The sequence below is a fragment of the Heloderma suspectum genome, chromosome 4, assembly GCF_057233095.1.
Source record: "Heloderma suspectum isolate Gila_16-S chromosome 4, 16-S_ref, whole genome shotgun sequence".
In the NCBI taxonomy this organism is placed as follows: Eukaryota; Metazoa; Chordata; class Lepidosauria; order Squamata; family Helodermatidae; genus Heloderma; species Heloderma suspectum.
The window spans coordinates 209,833,629-209,853,548 of NC_139461.1; the positions used below are offsets into that span (position 1 = coordinate 209,833,629).

General features: G+C 44.4%; 1 long non-coding RNA gene across 1 annotated transcript in view; it reads left to right on the top strand.

Moving 5' to 3' along the window:
* LOC146348014 (uncharacterized) overlaps positions 1-14,556 on the top strand; it is a 70,480-nt gene extending 55,924 nt beyond the window's left edge. Inside the window, exon 3 of the long non-coding RNA XR_014790495.1 lies at positions 98-14,556. This is a non-coding gene — a long non-coding RNA (uncharacterized LOC146348014). The remainder of the gene's footprint in view (positions 1-97) is intronic.
* The last annotated feature ends 5,364 nt before the right edge of the window (positions 14,557-19,920 follow it).

The window sequence follows — 19,920 nt, forward strand, 5'->3', positions numbered from 1 at the left end:
ATATTATATTACCATGTAATAGAGCAGAAGGGACAGGGCCATCTACACAGGAAGCTTTCTGACCTCTTGGTTCATACTTTCTTGTGCTTCTTTCCAGATGTGCATTAAACAATCCCAAAGTATGACACCTCTCCTGACAACATCACATCTCGTCCTGTGGGAATTGTGGGACCAGTGCAGACCCACAAATCTGTCATGGGAACCAATGGTCGATCATGCAGGCTATGCACAGCTGCCATGTGGATTATAGATGAGGTTCATTCGTTCATCACTGCAAAATCCGATGTGTGTGTGTGTACGTGTGCGTACGTCAGTTCCCCCAGGCAAAACCAGATTTGGCCCTGAGGGGCCAAAGTAATTGTGCTCTGTTGCTACATGTGCTGCTCTTAGGTACACGTGGACATACTACAAGACACACATTCACTAAAAAGGGACCTTCCGACTTTGGCAATAGGAAGTCTGTGCAAAGGAGGTAACCCAAGGTGATACACACACACACACACACACACACAACTTAAAATGCTTCAGAAAAAACAAATGATGAATTTTTTTAATTGCATACACAAATTTGAATTTAAAATACACAAGCTGAATTGGCAAGAGATAACTTGGTAGAGCAGTTGCAATTCAAATTCAAGATTGATACAGCTTTAAGCCTTCAATGAGAGGAACTGACTTTGTGGGGAAATTAACTGAGTTCTCATGGAAACAGTCTCTGGAGGCTAACCTAGGCCGCTGACATGCACTGATTGTTCAGGAGGAAGGGTTTGTTGGGTAAGAGGTTGCAAGGAGGGGACAGGGAGACTGGGAGTCCCTAACACTTTTGGGAAGGAAAAGAAAGAATGAAGGAGGACAAAGGGGACAAGCAGGGGATTTGTGTTGAGGCAGGATGGTGCAATCGGGCTCGTCACCCAGGTGCAATCACCATAACTGAAAGGGAGGGTAGAAGGGGTCTGTCCAAAATTGCACACACACACACACACACACACAATGGAGCTGTTCACACAACACACTAACCCACACTCGGTGGTTGAGTGTGGGTTGTTTTGAACCATAGTTTGGTTTTGAGCCATGGGTTAGTATGTTGTCTGAATGCACCCAGGGTAGTGTCCGGAGAGCCCTTGCTGCCTTCTAAAATCCTCCAGTAGCCAGAATCGACACGCAGACAAAAGCAGTCTTTTCCAAGGCTTTATTTCTATTCAACTTAATGACTCTTACAGATGCTAATTGCCGGTGACTAAGTGGGAAACTCAAAGGAGCAGCCTACCAGGGGAGTCTAAGCTTCATGGAGTCAGTTGGTCTCCATTTGGAGAGAAAGCGCGGCAACCTCTGAACTTAAGGAGTAGGAGGGGAGACTCTCCCCCTTTCCCGTGGGGCATCGGGGCGTAGCTGTTGTCATCACGCCAAGTGGGCTGAGCGCCTCCTCTCGGCGCCCACAATCTCTTGCTTGTCTCTGCGCCTGCACCTCTTGTCTAGAAGCTGAAGATGTCCCTCCCTCTCCATGCCAGGGTCACTGTCGCTCCCAGGAATGTGAGCAGGGGCGGCTCTCCCTCCAGCTGTGCATCTGAAAACTGAGCAGGTTCCTCTCCCACGGATTGTGTCTCTTCCTCAGAATCAGAGCTGCTTTGGGACTCTATGGGCTCAGATCCAACCCTGACAGGTAGCTTGTGAACCATGCAGTGTGGCTTATTTTTCTCAGCAAGCCACCTTGAGAACCCATGGTTTGTTGCTAGGTTGTTCAAGGTGGTTAACAAGCCACCCTGGCTGCGTTCAGACAACATGATAACTCACCCTGCAGAAAATGTAATGCATTCAGACAGTATGCTAACCCACAGTTCAACAAACAACCCACAGTTCAAAACAACCAACACTCAACCACTAAGTGTGGGTTGGCATGTTGTGTGAACAGCCCCAATCACTTTGAAAGAGCTTTGTGCACTTGCCTCCTGTTTACTCGAGCCCACCCACTCATCACTCACCTCTCTGTGCAACTTCATAGCCAACCACCTCTTCTAGAAGTGTGGGCCAATTGTGAGACCCAAACCTCAAGGAACAAGAAGGGGGTGCAAAAGGGGTCTTGGCTGCATTCCTTTCCACTAGCAAACCAAGGAAGGATGCACTCACAGCTGAACACAACCAAGTCAGTTTAAAGAGGCAGCCAATTAACATACAGCACAACAGGAAACGAGGGGTGAAGGGTTTACAGGCATGTGTAAAAGGTCCTCTGAAGATAGACGGGGAACGTAAAGATACTATTCATAGAAACATAGAATAGTAGGGTTGGAAGGGGCCTATAAGACCGTTGAGTCCAACCCCCTGCTCAATGCAGGAATCCAAGTCAAAGCATCCCTGACAGATGGCTCTCCAGCTTCATCTTGAATGCCTCCAGTGTGGGAGAGCCCACTACCTCCCTAGGTAATTGGTTCCAATGTCGTATTACTATAACAATCAGGAAGTTTTTCCTGATGTTCAGCTGGAATCTGGCTTCCGTAACTTGAGCCCATTATTCTGTGTCCTGCACTCTGGGATGATCGAGAAAAGATCCTGGCCTTCCTCTCTGTGACAGCTTTTCAAGTACTTGAAGAGCGCTATCATATCTCCCTTCAGTCTTCTCTTCTCAAGACTAAACATCCGAGTTCTTTCAGTCTCTCTTCATAGGGCTTTATTTCCGGTCCCCTGATAATCTTCATTGCCCTTCTCTGAACCCTCTCCAGCTTGTCTGCATCCTTGGGCTGAACCCCATTTCTGTAGACTGATGACTTAGAACTTGTTGAAACTCCTGGTCTAAGTGGCAACAGGAAAAATGTGGTCCCTTTGGCAGGGTATGGACTGAAACAGCCAGGCTAACGGTAACCTGAGTGAATTTAAACAATGGCGGGGGGAGAGAGAAAGAACCTCATATCCCATACCCTTTTGTGGGTGCCCTTCTCTATCTGGCGTTGTCTGAGGATGAGTAGATACTGGAGCTAGCCTTCTCCTGGAAGGATCAGCCAGGGCTCTCACAGTGGAACCTGAAGGAACCAAGTATCCAAGCATCCTATGGAAGGAATGGGTGGGAAATGTTCTACAAGCCATGGCAGGCACCGATCCAAAAACATGGCACACCTTGTTGCACAAAAACCCACTTTTATACAGTTTGAAGAAAACGTTTGACGTCATGGTTGTATGACTCAACCACAATAGGTGTTCAAAGCTCTTAAATGTTGAGAACAGCAAGTTTCTGCCAGTCAACAAAAGCATGAAATATGGTAGTTATCAGAGCCATCCTGATAACAAAAGAGGATTATTGAGTGTGAATGGGTACTCCATTCAGCGGGTGGGTTTTGTAATGGCCTTACTTGTGAAATCCTTTTCAGCCTATTCAATGTCATACCTACACCCACTGAGTGTGCTCTGCCTATTCAGGAGGGGGAAATCACTTCAGAACTGACTCCCTATTAATTTTGCATCCTGCCTAGGCTCTCAGAATATTATGCATTTTTGATTCTTAAGATAATGTCAAGTCTTCACCTCTACCCAACCAAGTGCTAATGAGTATTCTCCTTTGCCTTTATCTGGCCTTTCTGAAGTAACTACACCACTACCTCCATAGGCCTTGTGCCCATGACTGCCAATGCGCTCTGTGTGTGAGTGTGTGTGTGTGTGTGCACGCACATGTGCGCGCGCAAGGCCTGCTCTCTAGCCAAGCCATCTGCTAAAAGCATCCCTGATCTATTGGACAGGAGAGTCAAAAAAGTTAGTTTGTGGAAGGCCAGTTAATGACAATTCTATTTACTCTCATTGGCTTATAATATAGGCCACACAGCTAACAGTATGTTCAAATGTCACTGATCAGAGGGTTCTGGCTAGAGAGTATAAAGGGAAAGAAATCCAGAGGAAAAGGTTCAGGTCCAGACCTCCAAGCCATTGTGGGTGAGCCAACTGGAGTTGAGGTAGAAAAATGGGCAATTGGCAACTGAGTTATAATATGGACGTGAAAGAAAATACGGAAATGGATGTTTCCTCAAAGAAATAATACCTTTAAAAGCAAGTATGCAGGAAAGCATATTTATAACATCAAACTTTATATATAATTGAACATCCTAATATTTACATGCATTTTTAAGTGGGACCAAAGTATGCAGCATTTTCCTTCAAGTGTGGCTTAAGGTAGGTTTTCCTTTTGGTTCCATACTAGTGTTTGACAGCCCTGAAGCTGGGCAAGGGATTTGGAAAAAGAGGGCACACAACAATCAGACAGAGATGCTGGATAGGCCTAATAACTAAAGAATCCCACGGCCTATCTAGAATCTCAGTCTGAAGATGTCATGTTTGATTAAGCCAATTCTCCTTAAAACTATGGGCTATTTCTCCCAACTGCTGTCCACACCTTAATTTGGGCCCTACAGGGCAAGGGATTGTACATTGCTGGGATGGGAGCACTATGTTTTTGTTTTTAAATGACCACAATTTTAAAACAAAAACATAGAACTCCATTTCGAAGTAAACCTTCTCATCAGTTCTGCATCAGTCTCTAGAAGCAGACATTCCAACTATATACGGCTTCATTGTTGTCAATAAAGCAACATCTGTGAGAAATTATTTCCAGAAGAAGTAACCAAGACACCTTGTTTCTGATGGACAGGCCTTCTGGGCACAAAATATCTGTGTGATTTGCAAAGCTTGAAACTTGTACACAGCAATGTCTGTGTTCCTTTGAAATCTTGGGCTTCACAACTGCAGTCTTAGGAACTAAATCTGCCTCCTACAGTTACTGTCTAGTGCTTTCAGAGATCAACACTGCAATCTGCCAATACTTCAACTCCGTAGCAGAGAAAAGATGTCCTGAACCAGAAGAACTCATATAACCTACATCCAATTCAGTTTCAAAATCATTTTTTCTCATCAAGGTTTGTTAGAATTACTATTTTAAATTCCTGTGATATTTTTTTATTCTCTTTCCTTTTGAAGCTAAAACATTACAAAGCTAAGGGTGGAGGGTTGCCTGGAGGTGTCGGAAACACGGGCCACGTGTATGTTTTTTTGCTAGTTCAGTGGTGGTAATGAGTTTTCTGCAAAATGATTATTAAAAGCACCATTTTATAAACTTCTCCAAAACTAAAAATGTTTTCCCATATAGCATGGGGAAAATGCCATGAAGAGGGAAGAGGAACCCTATAGTAGTAATTCAAATGCTGAATTACCATAATCAAAAACTGTATCAGCTATCTGATCCAGCACCAAGAGAAATATAATAATACTTTTAAGGCGCAACCCTATGGCTGCTAGTCAGTGGCTAGGCGGCCATAGGATTCAACAGTTCCCGGGAACTGACCTCAGAGCCTATGCAACAAGGTCGGTTCCTGGAGAACCACCCTCCACCCTCTCCCGCCCGGCCTCATAGGCAGCGGATTGGCCCCACACTCTGCACTCGGAAGAGAAGCATGGAGCGGGGAAAATGGGGAGTTCCTGGGGGTAGGCCGGGGCGGGGAGTTTGGAAGTGCCGGTATGACACTTCCTATGTGTCATCCGGCCTTCCCACCCCACACTCCAAGGTCCCATGCTAGACAGACGAAATCGGCTGTCTAGCTGCAAAAGCAGGGTGGTGGGAGTGCAGAAGAGATCCGCTCCTCACCATTCCTCCTGCCCTGCAGTGGATAGGCGGTCACCTCCATGTTTGGAGGTGGCTGTTCCCCCCCCCATAGAATTGCTCTCCTAGACTGCAATCCTATCCTAATTTACCTGGGAATAAGTCTATTTGAATTCAATGGGGCCTAGCTTTGAGTAGACCTGCATAATGTAGTCCTATATATGTCCACTCAAAAGAAATGTCCCATTGAGCTCAGTGGGATTTACTCCTAGATAAGTGGGCATAGGGTGGCAGCTGTAGGGCTTCTCCACAGAGGCTTTTTATCCTGCAATTTTACTGAGGCTTCTGCTTCCAGATTCTTTGCAGGATTAAGATCAGCCCTTTACATGTGCTTCTCTCTCCCTGCCCCCTTCTTTCACTTTATCTGCAAGTTCTATATGTTTCATTATATAGCCACTAGATGGTATTGTTGTTTTAGCACTGCTTTCTCTTTACATGAACAAATTCAAATGACTTCTTTTTATTACTTTATTATTTCCATTTCAAATTGAACCACAGAAATGGTTGGAAAGCACAGGAAAGGAGCTGGAGATTGATGACATCATGTAAAGGACCCACAAACATCTGTGAGTAACCAAACTCAATCACAGGATAAAAGCCCCATGTGGAGGAGCCCCTAGTGTCATTAATGCATCTTAGGCTGAAAATGTCCAGTATTCTGGCACATTTACTGCAAATGAGAAAGTCAGTTAATTTTTCAGTATCACATGATATGAACTGAAAATAACTCATATCTAAAAAATATACAGATGTTTAAATAAACATACTCATCTTCTGCCTTTTCACCATCAGTGAATTTGCATCATAGATTAGTATCGTCCACATTTGTGTAATCTGTCTAAAATGGAAAGAGCACAGACAGAAATTGGAGACTGTAGATCATTGCATTGCAAAATGGACTCAGGCTTCAATTTCTTGAGTTCATGTGAACAGTAAGAGGTAAATAAAAAACTAAAAAACAGGAAAACAGACAGAAACCCCCACATAGAACTGAATACGAAGAGCAACAAAGGACTGTTTTTTCCAGAAGGAAAAAGTGCAGTAAGCAGAGGTTAAAATGCCTGAAAAGAAACTGGAATTCACAAGGGCATTGGGAGGACTAAACTATTAACATCACATACTTTCTTTCTTATCTTTATATCCCAGAAAAATATCAGGTGCAATAACCAGGTCTTGACAAAGAGGAGGGAATGGATCACCCTAACAAAATACAATTGCCTTCTACTAATTTGATTTCCGGCAGGAATTGGATATGGAAAAAACATGTATTGCTAGTATTTTGACAGGAAGCTAACCAAATACTGCTTTCCCCCTTCAAATGAAACTTTGGCAGCCACGCTGAACAGATTATTTCCCCAAAGATCCTACAAGCTTGAAATTACTGCTCCAACCAATGTGCCAGGATGTTCTTCCCAAAGTTTGTCATTATCTTGGCTCACTAAGGGCACAATTCTATGCATGTTTAGAAAGAAAAAAGCCATAGTGGCTAGAGATCGCTGGGAGTTGTAGAACTTTTTTCTGTCTAAACATGCATAGGAGTGTGCCTTAAATAATGGCTTAGCAAGGCAATCTAGGGTGCAAACCTATGGGTTGCACCCTCAATGATCGTAAGCCCCCGAGCTCAGAGGCTTATGACTACTCTATGTAGGGCAGGAAGAGTGGCAGAGGCGATCTTTACCTCCCCTGTCTTCCCATCCTGCATTTTTTGCTGGATGGGTTTTTTTGTCCATCTAGCTGGGGTGCTTTGAAGGGGGAGGGAAGGAGGCTGGAGATGCCTCAGGATAACTTGCATCCTGGCCTCTCCAGTCTCCTCCCTTCCCCACCCACTGAAGCGCCCCCTTCTCCACTGTTGACTTCCTGACCTCGGAGAGCAGCCGACTGGTTCCTTCCACTCCAGCTGTGAGCAGGAGGGGGGTTGGAGCTCTGATTCTCCCCTCCAAGATTGGAGTGCTGTCTCCAACCTCAGACTGGGGAATCCAAAATATCCTATGGCAGATCAAGAAGGAACGTTTTATCATTTATGATGGACTCGTAAAAAAGCTAAAACATTTTGGAAACGAATACAGTCTTTAGCTCAAAGAATATTAAAGATTACTATAGAATTAAAGCCAGAAACTTTTTTATTGGGACTAACAGATAAACACGTAAAAGAGAAGGGGGGAACCCTCTTTCTCTACATGACAACGGCTGCAAGGTTTTTGTATGCACAAAAGTGGAAGAATGAAACAATACCAACTGTGAGCAAGTGGATCATGAAAATGATGGAGCTGGCAGAGATGGCAAAACTTACTATTACAATTAAAGAAGGATCAACAACTAAATTTATGTTAGATTGGAAACCTTTTATAGAATTTGTACAAGAAATAGAGAAAAATGATATCTATGTATGTGGATTTTGAACTTTGAGATGGTTCTCTTTTTGTTGTTAAAATTAGGAGAGAAATGAGATAATGTCTATGAACTCAATGTATGATGTACAACTAAGATAAGAACTAGAGAATAATAATAAGCATTTGTTATGTAAGGGGAGCCAAAGGTAGATATCTTACAATCTTAAGAGATATTTTAGTGTATGTGTACTGTGTGTTTATGTAGATGTTGTGTTGTGTTTTTCTTTTTTAAAAAAATTGTTATACCAACAAAATATCCTTGTTGTTGTTCAGTCGTTCAGTCGTGTCCGACTCTTTGTGACCCCATGGACCATAGCACGCCAGGCCTTCCTGCCCTGCGCTCTCTCCCAGAGCGTGCTCAAGTCCATATTCATTGCATCAGTGATGCTATCTAGCCATCTCATCCTCTGCCATCCCCTTATCCTTTTGCCTTCAGTCTTTCCCAGCATCAGGGTCTTTTCCAGAGAGTTTTCTCTTCGCATTAGGTGGCCAAAATATTTGAGCTTCAGCTTCCGTATCTGTCCTTCCAATGAGCACTCAGGGTTGATTTCCTTTAGGATTGACTGATTTGACCTCCTTGCAGTCCAGGGGACTCGTAAGAGTCTTCTCCAGCACCACAGTTCGAACAAAATATCCTATGGCCCCTCAGATGCTGTCTAGGGGCTATAGGATTGCTCCCCTGGTAAGCTTGTTGTTGAACCTAGTTCATTGCAACAGCAAGGGCATAGCATTACCTTCTGCTCCATATTTTAACAAACAGATGGGAATCATGATCCCCTGTCAAAATTTGTAGCACTCAGTTTCTCTTCTTGTAAAAAATAAATAAATACAGTAATGTGCATAGACCTCCCGATCCGACTCGGGGGCCACTTCAGAGCTTCCGAGGTGGGTCCAATTTGCTTTGGGCTGATTCAGGGAGCCCCCTACTCACTGCAGCCCTGAAACCAAAGCAGGATTCGGATGGCCAAATCCCGCTTTGGTCCCCCGATGCCCCCACCGTGCTGTGCAAGCCCTCAGCTCCTTACCTGGGCCCTCAGGACACACGCTGTCAGCTATCACATTCTGGTGAGGAGGAGTCACCATCATCATCAGCACTGCAGCCACCGCCACCGCCAAGACCACTGCCATCACCGCTGACATCAGTGACATCACCGCAACCAGCTCCTGAGCCCTCGGGACGCATGCGAGTGCTTGTTGCATGGACACGCCATTTTTAATATGGCAACTTCCTGTATTTCCAGAAATACAGGAAATTGCCATTTTAAAAATGGTGACTCCCTGCAACAAGACCCAGAATGCATCCTGAGGGCTCAGGTAAGGACCTGGAGGTGCCAGCGCAGCTGGGCTGGGCTGCTGAATGTCCAAAGTGCACCAAAGTGCTTTGGAGAGCCCCCAACTTGCTTCAGGCCACTTCATGTCCCCTCTGCCTTGCCTTGGAAGCAACCTCAAGCAGCCCACTTTGACTCAGAACTCGGGCTTCAGTTCAGGCTGAAGCAGTGCAGAGCCGTAACAATAAATACAGGTATGCAGAAACATCTGCTGGAACATAAGTATACCTAAGCCAGAAATACACATCAGAAGGTTGTAGACAGGTTTTAATATAGGAAATTCAGAGAAACTGGTGCACTAAACAGATGCTTATAAACTGTATTGTATCAGCTGTACTACTCACTATAGTAATAAACACAAGAAGATAATTTCTTGTATTGTCCTTCTATCATAGTCACTGTATATTCTCATATCTAATCATGTCTGTTGTTAAAATGCAGCTCAGTGTTTTCATCAACTATATTATAAACCAGGCAAATTATGAACTAGACAAGACACCATTCACACAACTGGCAAATGCATGAATGGCTTTTAAAAAGGGCCCTGGCATAGGAGTAGGGGGACTTTAATCTTTCCCCCTCCACTGCAATCCTGTTCAAGATTGAGTCCCCCTCACCTACTATTTACATTGGAATAAATGCTCCCATTTCTATCAATGGAAGTTATAATCTGTTTAGGTTCCCATGAAAAAAATCTGCTTAGACTGCTTAAAACAAAAACACTTATAAATGACTACTAGGACTAGGCTGTAATCCTAAATGCATTTACTGGGGAGTATGTCACAATAAACTCAGATCTTCTGAGTGAACATATGTAGAATTGCATTGAACTTCTGTTAAAAGTTCATAATATCTTGGATGTGGCAGGCTTGAAATCTCCCTTGTATCTTTGCTTTTTAGTTCTGGATCTAGAGTCTTAAATAATCACCATGCAAAAACACTGAGATTTGGCAACAGAACTGTCTCTCACTGCTCTTAAACGATGAGCCATGCAACAGGAGACGCTGTCCGGTGCTTTATAAGAATTCCTCCTAGAACAATGCCAGAAAAATGTTTTATATGATAACTGGTTTAAGCCAAAACTTACATCTAACTATCAGGTGCTTCCTGTTTAAAAAGTTGTTGTCCAGCATTACTTAACACTTTGGAAGACTAGGAATTCATTTTTAAAAAATCCAGACAGTAGATACATGCGTCATTGGCAACTCTGGCTAAGTAGACAGATAACAACAAAAAAGGCTACATTAACTCTCATAGCCTTTGGAATTTAATTTTCTTGCTCCTCTTTGATTTCTTTCATGTCTCTATGCCTCTATCACACAAGTGCTCTGTTGCACAATTGTGCGATAGAGTGATAGAGCCCTTGCTCTATTCTTATTCTTGCTTATTCAAACTTATGAATAGAATAAAATCCCTTTTCCAGATGGTGTTATTATATATCCCTTTGGAATATTTCAAAAGAATCAGAAAAGGGTAGCGTTGTCTTTGGCACATAAATAAAATGTGGGCATTCTTATCATGGAGCACCCAAATTCCTGCCTGGTTCAACTTCTTCTCTCAGTTGGGCAGCTGAGTTTATAATTGGAGAGGTTCGGATTGGAGAGGTTTTTCCTCCACCTCCTTTAACATGTTATCTATCTGCAATATATTAGGGTGCTGGAACTCTGTATTTACACAGTTATCCATTTCCATTGTGCAGACTATGAGCTGAGCCATATTGATTTGCCCAATCTCTGATCATACTGCACCTTTACTCCAGTTCTGTTCACTGAATCCACAGGTCCTAGGTTTTTGCGCGCCCTTGTGCAAGATCAGTGTCACTGATGGAGCCTCCAAATAGGGCATCCAAATGACCACCCAGATAGAGGCAGGAGAAGGGGACAGAGGCAAACAGGCCTGGTATCAGCACCTGGGCACCAATGGGCATTCTGGGTCCCACTAGGGGCTGACACTGGTCACCACACAACCCCTTCTTCTTCCTCTTCCTCTTCTTCTTCTTCTTCTTCTGCTCCTCCTCCTCCTCCTCCTCCTTAAAAAAACAACACACATTTTATAGTTAGAGGGTGGCTGGCCAGGCATGTCCATGGTTACAGATGCTCATTTTATTATTTGTATTTTATTTTGTTTGTTTGTTTATTTATTACATTTCTATAACACCTAATGGCCAAAGCTCTCTGGGCAGTTCACCACAATTAAAACCATAAAACACAAGACAATAAAATACAGTATAAAATTTAAAAGTTTAAAATTAAAGTATAAAATTAAAAATAATAACCAAATAGAATATAGTCACAGTGCAAAGATTTAAAATACAAACCAGATTTAAAACAGAAACTGAAAAACTAAAATTGCCTGTGAAAATAAAAAGGTATTTGGCAGGCGCCAAAAGAGCGCAGTGTAGGCACCAGGAAAGCCTTTCTGGGAAGCTCATTCCACACCCAGGTGCCACAGCAGAAAAGGCCTTCTTCTTGGGAGCCACCTTCCTCACTTCCTTTGCCAGAGGCTCCCACAGAAGGATTGCTGAAGATGATCTTAGGGTCCAAGCAGGTACATATCAGAGGAGACGATCCTTCAGGTAACTGGCCCCAAGCCATTTAGGACTTTGAATGTTAATACCTGCCCTTTGAACTGGGCTCAGAAATGGACTGGCAGCCAGTGCAGATGAAAGAGTTCTGGCATAATATGATCACACTGGCCAGTCCCCATAAACAATCTTGCTGCTCCATTTTGGACCAGCTAAAATTTCCAGACCATTTTCAAAGGCAGCCTCCCATATAATGCATTGCAGTAATCCAGACAAGTGGTTATCAAAGCATGGATAATTGTAGCTAGGCTATGTCTGTCCAGATAAGTACGTAGTTTGTATATCAGCCTACGCGTGCAATTCTATGCTCTCTGTGAACCACCAAGAGAGCTTCAGCTATTGGGTGGTACAGAGATGCAATAAATAAATAAATAAATAAAATGCATGTTTAGACAGAAATACCTCCTACAAGTCCCAGCATCCCCCAGCTAGCCATGCTGTCTGGGGAATGCTGGGAGTTGTAGGAATTATTTTTGTCTAAACATGCATAGGATTGCACCCTCAGCTGATAAAAGTGCCCCATGCCACCAAGTCCACCTGTGCCTCTAGTGACAATGCTGGATCCAAGATCACCCCCAAACTACAAACCTGATCCTTTAGGGAGAGTGCAACCCCTTCCAGAACACACTGAACATTACTTAGTCAGGCAGACAAACCACCCACTAATAGTACCTCCATCTGTTATAATAAAAATATATTATCCTTTCTCTACAACAAAATGGTGTTTATTCCCAAGTAAATATGTTTGGCATCAGGGCAGCAGAAGCAAACTCCATTTTATTCCTGTAGTCCTGATGGTGCTGTGATTTAAGCAAGCTCAGTGTATGAAACTGCACAGGCTCAGAATATTTCCTTTTTTAAGTAGGGTAGGATAACTTTTTTTGTTTTGTTTTTGCTCTAACATATCAAGTATGTGGAAGCAGTTCTAAAGAATGGAATGATGGGGATGGGGGGCGGGGCGAGAAATGTTATTTATGTGCTTCACAACTGAACTAATACACATGGCCATCTAAAGGCCTCCCATACGACCATTACATCCAGGGTCTAAAAGTACCTATCTGTATCAGTGGGCAAAATGATCTCTGTAGCCTCTCTGCTCCCAGAGTGTGCTTGCCTCTTCCTTACCACTGTTGCAAGCCACTGCCCAGTCTTTTGTCTCTCCTTCTGGACCCAAGCCTTAACATCTCCCAGAGTGGAAAGAACAAGGCATGCAAATATTAGTGTTCTCATTGCTTCCCTCAGGATTGGCTTGCTCTCTTGGACAAGGCAGGTAAATGGGTAGTGACAGCATGGAAGAGGAGCAGAAGAACTAGGAAGGTCCAGGAATTAGATGTGGGGCACCTTCTGGGACATAGGCCTTGGCAGGTGCCAACCTGTGACATTGGCTCTAACTGATATTGGTTACTTGTTATCCATGTACTTATACAGGGGTACCTTCATGGTTCAGGTTGGGTGTTAAAGATCATATTGTCTCGCCAGTGAACTATTGAAGTTTGAATATTTTCCCCACAACAGATGCATTAGCTGAGGAAAATAAATTTGAATCACACATAACTACTGAGGAACATTTGTTGCAGCCCCAACTCATGCTTTAAAGGAGACTTGGGCAGTGCCCTCTGGTGACCCTCCTTCTTCCTTGGTGGGCTTTGGTGGGCTTACCTGGTGGTGAAGATGGGTAGAAGCCATGCTCTAATACATGCTTGGTAGCTGTATCTAGCCACTATTTTAAATCTGACAATGTCCCTGAGTGATACTACATCATGGACATTGTGGGTAATTAAGATGGTGGCTGGACCCAGTCACCTAACACAGCTCGGATCTTGCAAAAAGCTCAGAAATTGATGGATTGAACTATGTGTGTCCATACAAAAGGGTTTTAGCCATCACTTTTGACACTAACTTCAACTGTTCTAGTTTTTGTTCTGTGTTCTCATTCTTCCTAGAGCACTAAAAAGAAATGTTACTGCTGTGCTGAACATCCAAAGTAATTGTCATGCCATCTGTTTTGTAACAGTCTATAGTGCCATAATTTGGGGTTATTATTTTGTGAGTTTAATTGAACTTTGTGAATCAGATGTTAATTTAAACTGATATTAAATCCTGGATGACTCATGGACAGCCCAAATCTTAATTAGGTCCTGGATTTTCCTTGGCTGATTGTTTAAAAATTGTTTTTAAAATTGTCTTATATGTATGTTGTCTGTTGAGTGTGCTGTCTGTTTCTATGTCTTTACATAAATGGTTTTTGTATTTTCTATAATGTATTTTAATGTATTTTTAATTTTTGTGAACCACCCAGAGAACTTCGGCTATAGGGTGGTATAGAAATATAATAAATGAAATGAAACGAAAATATGTAGGCAAGAAAAAGCATTATATTCTTGCCCATTGTGAATGTGCGAATGAGTATGTTTGATTCTTGTTCTCATCTTCAAGACTAGATTAAAAGATCAGAGGGGAAGAAAGGCGATTCACTTCTACTGATACAGTCCTAGATGGTGCAATATGATTGCTTCCTGATTTGGCTTGACTAAGATAACAGATGCTTTAGCACAAACAGTCCTTCCCCTGTCTGAAAGCCATGTCAGAGACACAAAAGACAGCTACCAGCTGACACTGTGCTCTGAAATTAATGTTATAGAATCATAGAGTTGAAAGGGACTTCAGAGACCATCTATTTCAAGTCCCTGCTCAATGAAGGCTCTGCATTGGAATAGTCAACTTCTGTAGTGTTATGATACACTTTACACTCCAGACAGTTGTCCAGGAGCCAGAAGTACATTTTGCCACATTATCAAGCTGTTTCGTGGATGATCAGTCTCTACAGTAACGTTGGCCCAACCTAAGAGTAAGGGCTTCACAGTTATAGAGGACATGTATTTGAGCAAGATCATGTCATTAATGTACAACTCAAGGGAGATTCAATAATGAAGTCAGCATTCTTTCTGACACACCACTTTTGAAAGTAATTTTATTTTCGGTAGGAGTAAAACAAAGCAGCATATTAATCCTGTTAGATAAAAAGTTCTTGCTTTCGGTTTAGAAGAAAAGGATGCCAGGCAGGCAGCAGTGGATCCAACACTATTTTATTGAACGTTTTGCAAAACGGGTGCAGAGCAGTCTGGACCCTGAGACACGTGTGCAAAAGCCTTTTATACCTTATCACCTCTATTGTTCTTGCCAATAACCAATGAAACAGTCAGTACATTAGCTTACCAAGTCAATAGCCAATAAACAGTCAGTATCAGCTTACCAAGCCGTTAGTCATGAGCGCGTCATTATGTTTCTCCTTTTTGCTCTGCCCACATTTTTCCCGCCACTCGGGCTCCTACGTGACTGAGGCGCCAACGGTTATGGAGTCTCTTTTTCTAACAATTCCCTCCTTTAAGTCTTTACTCATGTCTTAAAGTGTTTAAAACGGAGCCTCTTTATTGGTACAATAAAGCAAGAGCATCTGTTTTGACAGAGCGGTTTCTATTAATCGCTGGGATAAGCCTCTGACACAGGGGATAATGCAGCAACCAAATAATACCAGAACTCCTACCACCACTACAAGTGAGATAAGGATTGAGGCTGCTAGGTGTTTCCATTTTCCAAACCACTTTTCTAGCCAGGCAGTCAGGGGGTTGTTAATCCCTGAATTCTCGGCTAACTCGTCAGATAAGGTGGTGAGACCTTGTAATGCTTTTGTTACTGTGCCGTCTGGGGCAGTGTTGTTAGGGATGAAGGTGCAGCACCGCCCACCTAATATAACGCATACCCCTCCTTTTTCTGCTAACATCATATCAAGAACACGCCGATTTTCCCAGGCCATTTGGCTAGTGGCATCTAGCTGCTCAGCCAATCCTTTTACAGCATCACGGGTATAATTTATAAATCTTTGTTGATTATAATAAATGTAATTGATCCAATCTACATTTTTGTTAATGGTCGCCCACCAAAACAGGGTAGACTCAAATCCTGCAGCGATTTGATTTCTCCCTTTGAACTCATCTGGCACTCCCCTTGGCACCCCTATAGAGTCAATGTATATTCGATTATCAAAAGGGGTTACCGACCGTTTCTGCTGGGGTTGGCTAGTCCCCCTTGTTGGATGAAATGCGATTGAAAAGGGGACTGCCAACTGGACCAGTCCACAAACTCCTGACCAATTGAAGGGCAATACTTCATACAACTCTAGACCCCCGCAATACCACCAGAGATCAGCCCGTGGGATTGGGAGGGAATCATTTTTAAAGCTAGTGGAATTAACACATCTCCATTTGTTTGTCAGGTTCCCTACAGGCTCCCCTCCCCCTATATGATTTCGGTATATACATCCAGTATGGTTTCTTTGTTGCACAAAAGCTACAGGGGGTATAACACGATTTTCTAATTTGAGGGGAGGGTACAATTTATTGAGAGTCTGGCACTCCTCCTCTCCCCATGCATTAGGGTGCTGGAACGTACGGATCACACAGGTGAGGAGGGAGGGAGTGTCCCATCCCAGAGGAAAAGGCAGTACCCTTGCTACCGATCTTCCTGCAGCACAAATAAAACAGTCAGACTTATTTAAGGACTTGGCGGTGTACTTTACCCATTCTAGCCACACATTATCAGTTTCTTCTGTTATTGGGACCCCTAATCTGGCTTTCCAGGGGCGCTTCTCTATCTCTGGGATCTTTATTAAGGGGGGCGGACGTGGGGCTGCAGGGGTTAGTCTGGCTTGCTGCACAACTTGCTTAATGGTCTGATGGACCCGCAGCGGGCTCCATCGATCTAATCCCCACTGCCCTCCCTTAGTGAGTCAAACTTTGGCCCCTAGTGGTAATTGGCTTTTCCGAGTACCAGTATAATAGTTGTAGGGTTTGGTTAATTGTATCTCGAAAACCTTCCTTCCTAAGCAAGTGATAGACTTCATGGATTTGTAGTATTCTGTCCCTAGAGAAGTTCTGAAGACTGTGTTTCCCCCTTCTTGGCAACAAGATTGTTTTGATCCCATTACTCCATAGGTAAGCAATGTTAGGATCCACAGCCACTTCATTTTAGCAAGAGTAGCTATTCTATCAAGCCCGATTAAGTCGGATCTTGGCCTTTCCTAGGTGCTGGGATTTATAGACAAGAGACGATTGTGGCTCCTGGATGGCTTCTTCGCCTGTGTCCCTGGCAGCTTCCTGGGGGGTGCCAGGGAGCAGAGGACCGTTGCCCGTGTCCTCCTGTTCTCTCCGGGTGACAGGAGGAGGCAGGGGTCGTCTAAATGGCTTCAACCGGCTGCAGTGTGTCCATTTGCTAGAACCTACAAGTTTTACACATGAATGGCTGGTTGGTCCCACTAGGTAGGGTCCTTCCCACCCTTCCTTTAAAGCTTCTTTATTCCACTTTTTCAGCAGTACTTCATCTCCCGGTTGGAAGAGATGGATGGGAGCATCTAGTGGCAATCTCTGGAATGGGACAGAGTAGGCTCGTAGCTGTGAAAGAACAGACTGTAGAGAAATCAACTGGCCCCTTAACATCTGATCTCCCATTTCCCATTTGACCTCCTCCCTCCTTCCGCAGTGTACCCGAGGCGGGAATCCAAACATTAGTTCAAAGGGGGACAGCTTTATGTCTTTTCTTGGCATTTTTCGAAGCTTTGTCAAAGCTATTGGCAGAGCCTCAACCCAAGTGAGTCTTACCCCTTGCTGGAGCTTGGTTAGAGTCTCCTTGAGACTCCGATTGGTTCTTTCAACTTGCCCACCCGCCTGGGGTCTCCAGGGGCAGTGTAAGTGCCACTCTACCCCCAGAGCTCGTGCCAACCCTTGCGTATCAGCTGAAGTGAAATGTGAGCCCTGGTCGGATTCTATAACTTCAGGCTAGGAGAACCTCGGCACCACCTCCTGTAACCATTTAGCAACTACAGTTTTTGCTTTACAGTTCCTGCATGGGAACGCTTCTACCCACCCCATCATTTGACACACTATTACAAGCAAATACCTGTAACCCCTACACGGTGGCATTTCAGCAAAATTGATCTGTACCCTCTGGAAGGGATAGTACGCCCATGGTCGCCCTCCTTTTGGTGGAGGGGGGGCTCTGGGGGAATTAGTTTTCTGACAGACCTCGCAGGTTGCGGCTAGTCGATGGGCGCGTACAGTTAGGCCAGGGGAGACAAATAGCCTCTTGCAATAGTCAATCATGGCTGATGCCCCAGGGTGTCCAAGAGAGTGATGCACTTGTTCCAGGATAGCTCCCTGCAGGGTCTGTGGAAGAAGCAGTCTTCCATCCGTCATCTGGATCCATCCATCGTTGCGAGGACTCACTTTGTGTTCTTGTGCCATTTGCAACTCAGAGGGGGAGTATGTGCGGCGCTCCCCCCTTCTGGGTAAGACAAGGAATGTTCCTTGGATTCCTTCCCTGGCTGCTCTCTTTGCGGCCTCATCAGCTCTTTGATTTCCTTGCCTCCACTTTTCCTCTTTTTCCCTTCCATGGGCTCAGACGTGGATAACTGCCACTTGTAAGGGTAACTGGAGGGCATCCAAGAGGTCTACGATTAAGCCGCCATTGGCAACTGGGGATCCATTTGCTGTAAGGAATCCCCTCTCTTTCCATAACTGTCCGTGAGCGTGCACAACGGCAAAAGCATTCTTACTGTCAGTGTAAATATTTACCCGCCTTCCTTTGCCTGCCTGCAAAGCTCTTGTCAGGGCCACCAGTTCAGTGGATTGGGCGGAGAAATGAGGAGGCAGTCATTCTTCATGGACATTCTCGCTATGGGTGACGACAGCCGCCCCTGTGTAACGCTTCCCGTCTAGCATATAACTGGACCCATCCACAAACAAAACTTCGGCCCCCTCCAACGGTTCATCTTCAAGATCTGGCCGACCCTTGGTGTCCAAGCCTAGTACTTCAAGACAGTCATGATCTGGGAGCCCCAGCCCACGTGTGGCCTGTATTGCCGGTAACAGGGTGGCAATGTTAAAGTTAGAGCAGGCTTTGAAAGTGAGGCTTTCGTTCGTTAACAAGCCTATTTCATATTGGGAGTGCCGAGCCGGGTTGAGGAATTTGCTTCCTCCCCCTGACCCTAGGATTTGTGGCACCCCATGTGGCACCCAGACCTCAATGGTCCCTCCCATTGTCATTTTTTCAGCTTCAGTGCAGATTAAGGCTGTCACTGCTACTGCTCTCAAGCAGCTCGGCCATCCTCGTGCTACAACATCAAGGACTTTGGAGTAGTAACCCACTGGCCTCCAGGAAGGGCCCGTCCATTGGCAGAGTACCCCCGAGGCTACGCACTTATTCTCATGCACATAGAGTCTAAACGGTCGACTGGGATTTGGCATGGCGAGGGCCGGTGGTGACACAAGGGCAGCTTTAAGGCTGAGGAAAGACTTATTCATTTCTTTAGTCCATTTCCATTTGTCTAATGTATCCTTTTGCAGTGCCTCATATAGTGGTTGTGCTATTTCCCCATAGTCGGCTATCCACAGCCGACAGAATCCAGTCAATCCCAGGTAGGCCCTTAGCTCACGGGGGGACGTAGGGACAGGAGTGTCACGAATGACTTCGACTCTTTCTGATCCCAAGCTTCGGGTCCCCTTGGCTAAGTGGTAACCTAAGAATTTTACAGTTGGTCGGACTAGCTGCACCTTCTCCCTTGACACTTTATAGCCTCTCTCTGCTAGATGATTAAGGAGGGAAATTGTTCCATTTAGGCACATATCCTTAGCCTTGGCTGAGATCAGGAGGTCGTCACAATATTGGAGGAGATGCACCTCAAGGTGCTGATGGACCCAAGGCTCGAGGTCCTTTTGAAGTTACTGACCAAAAACGACCGGTGAAAGATTGAGCCCCTGAGGGATCACTGTCCATGTTAATTAAACCTTTGACTCACCCTCTGGGCTTTCCCACTCAAAGGCGAACAAAGGCCTCGAATCAGGGTGGAGTGGGATGCTAAATAAAGCGTCTTTTAGGTCTATGACAATAAACCATGCATGATCTTCTGGAATTCTTACGAGAAGGGTGTGTGGGTTA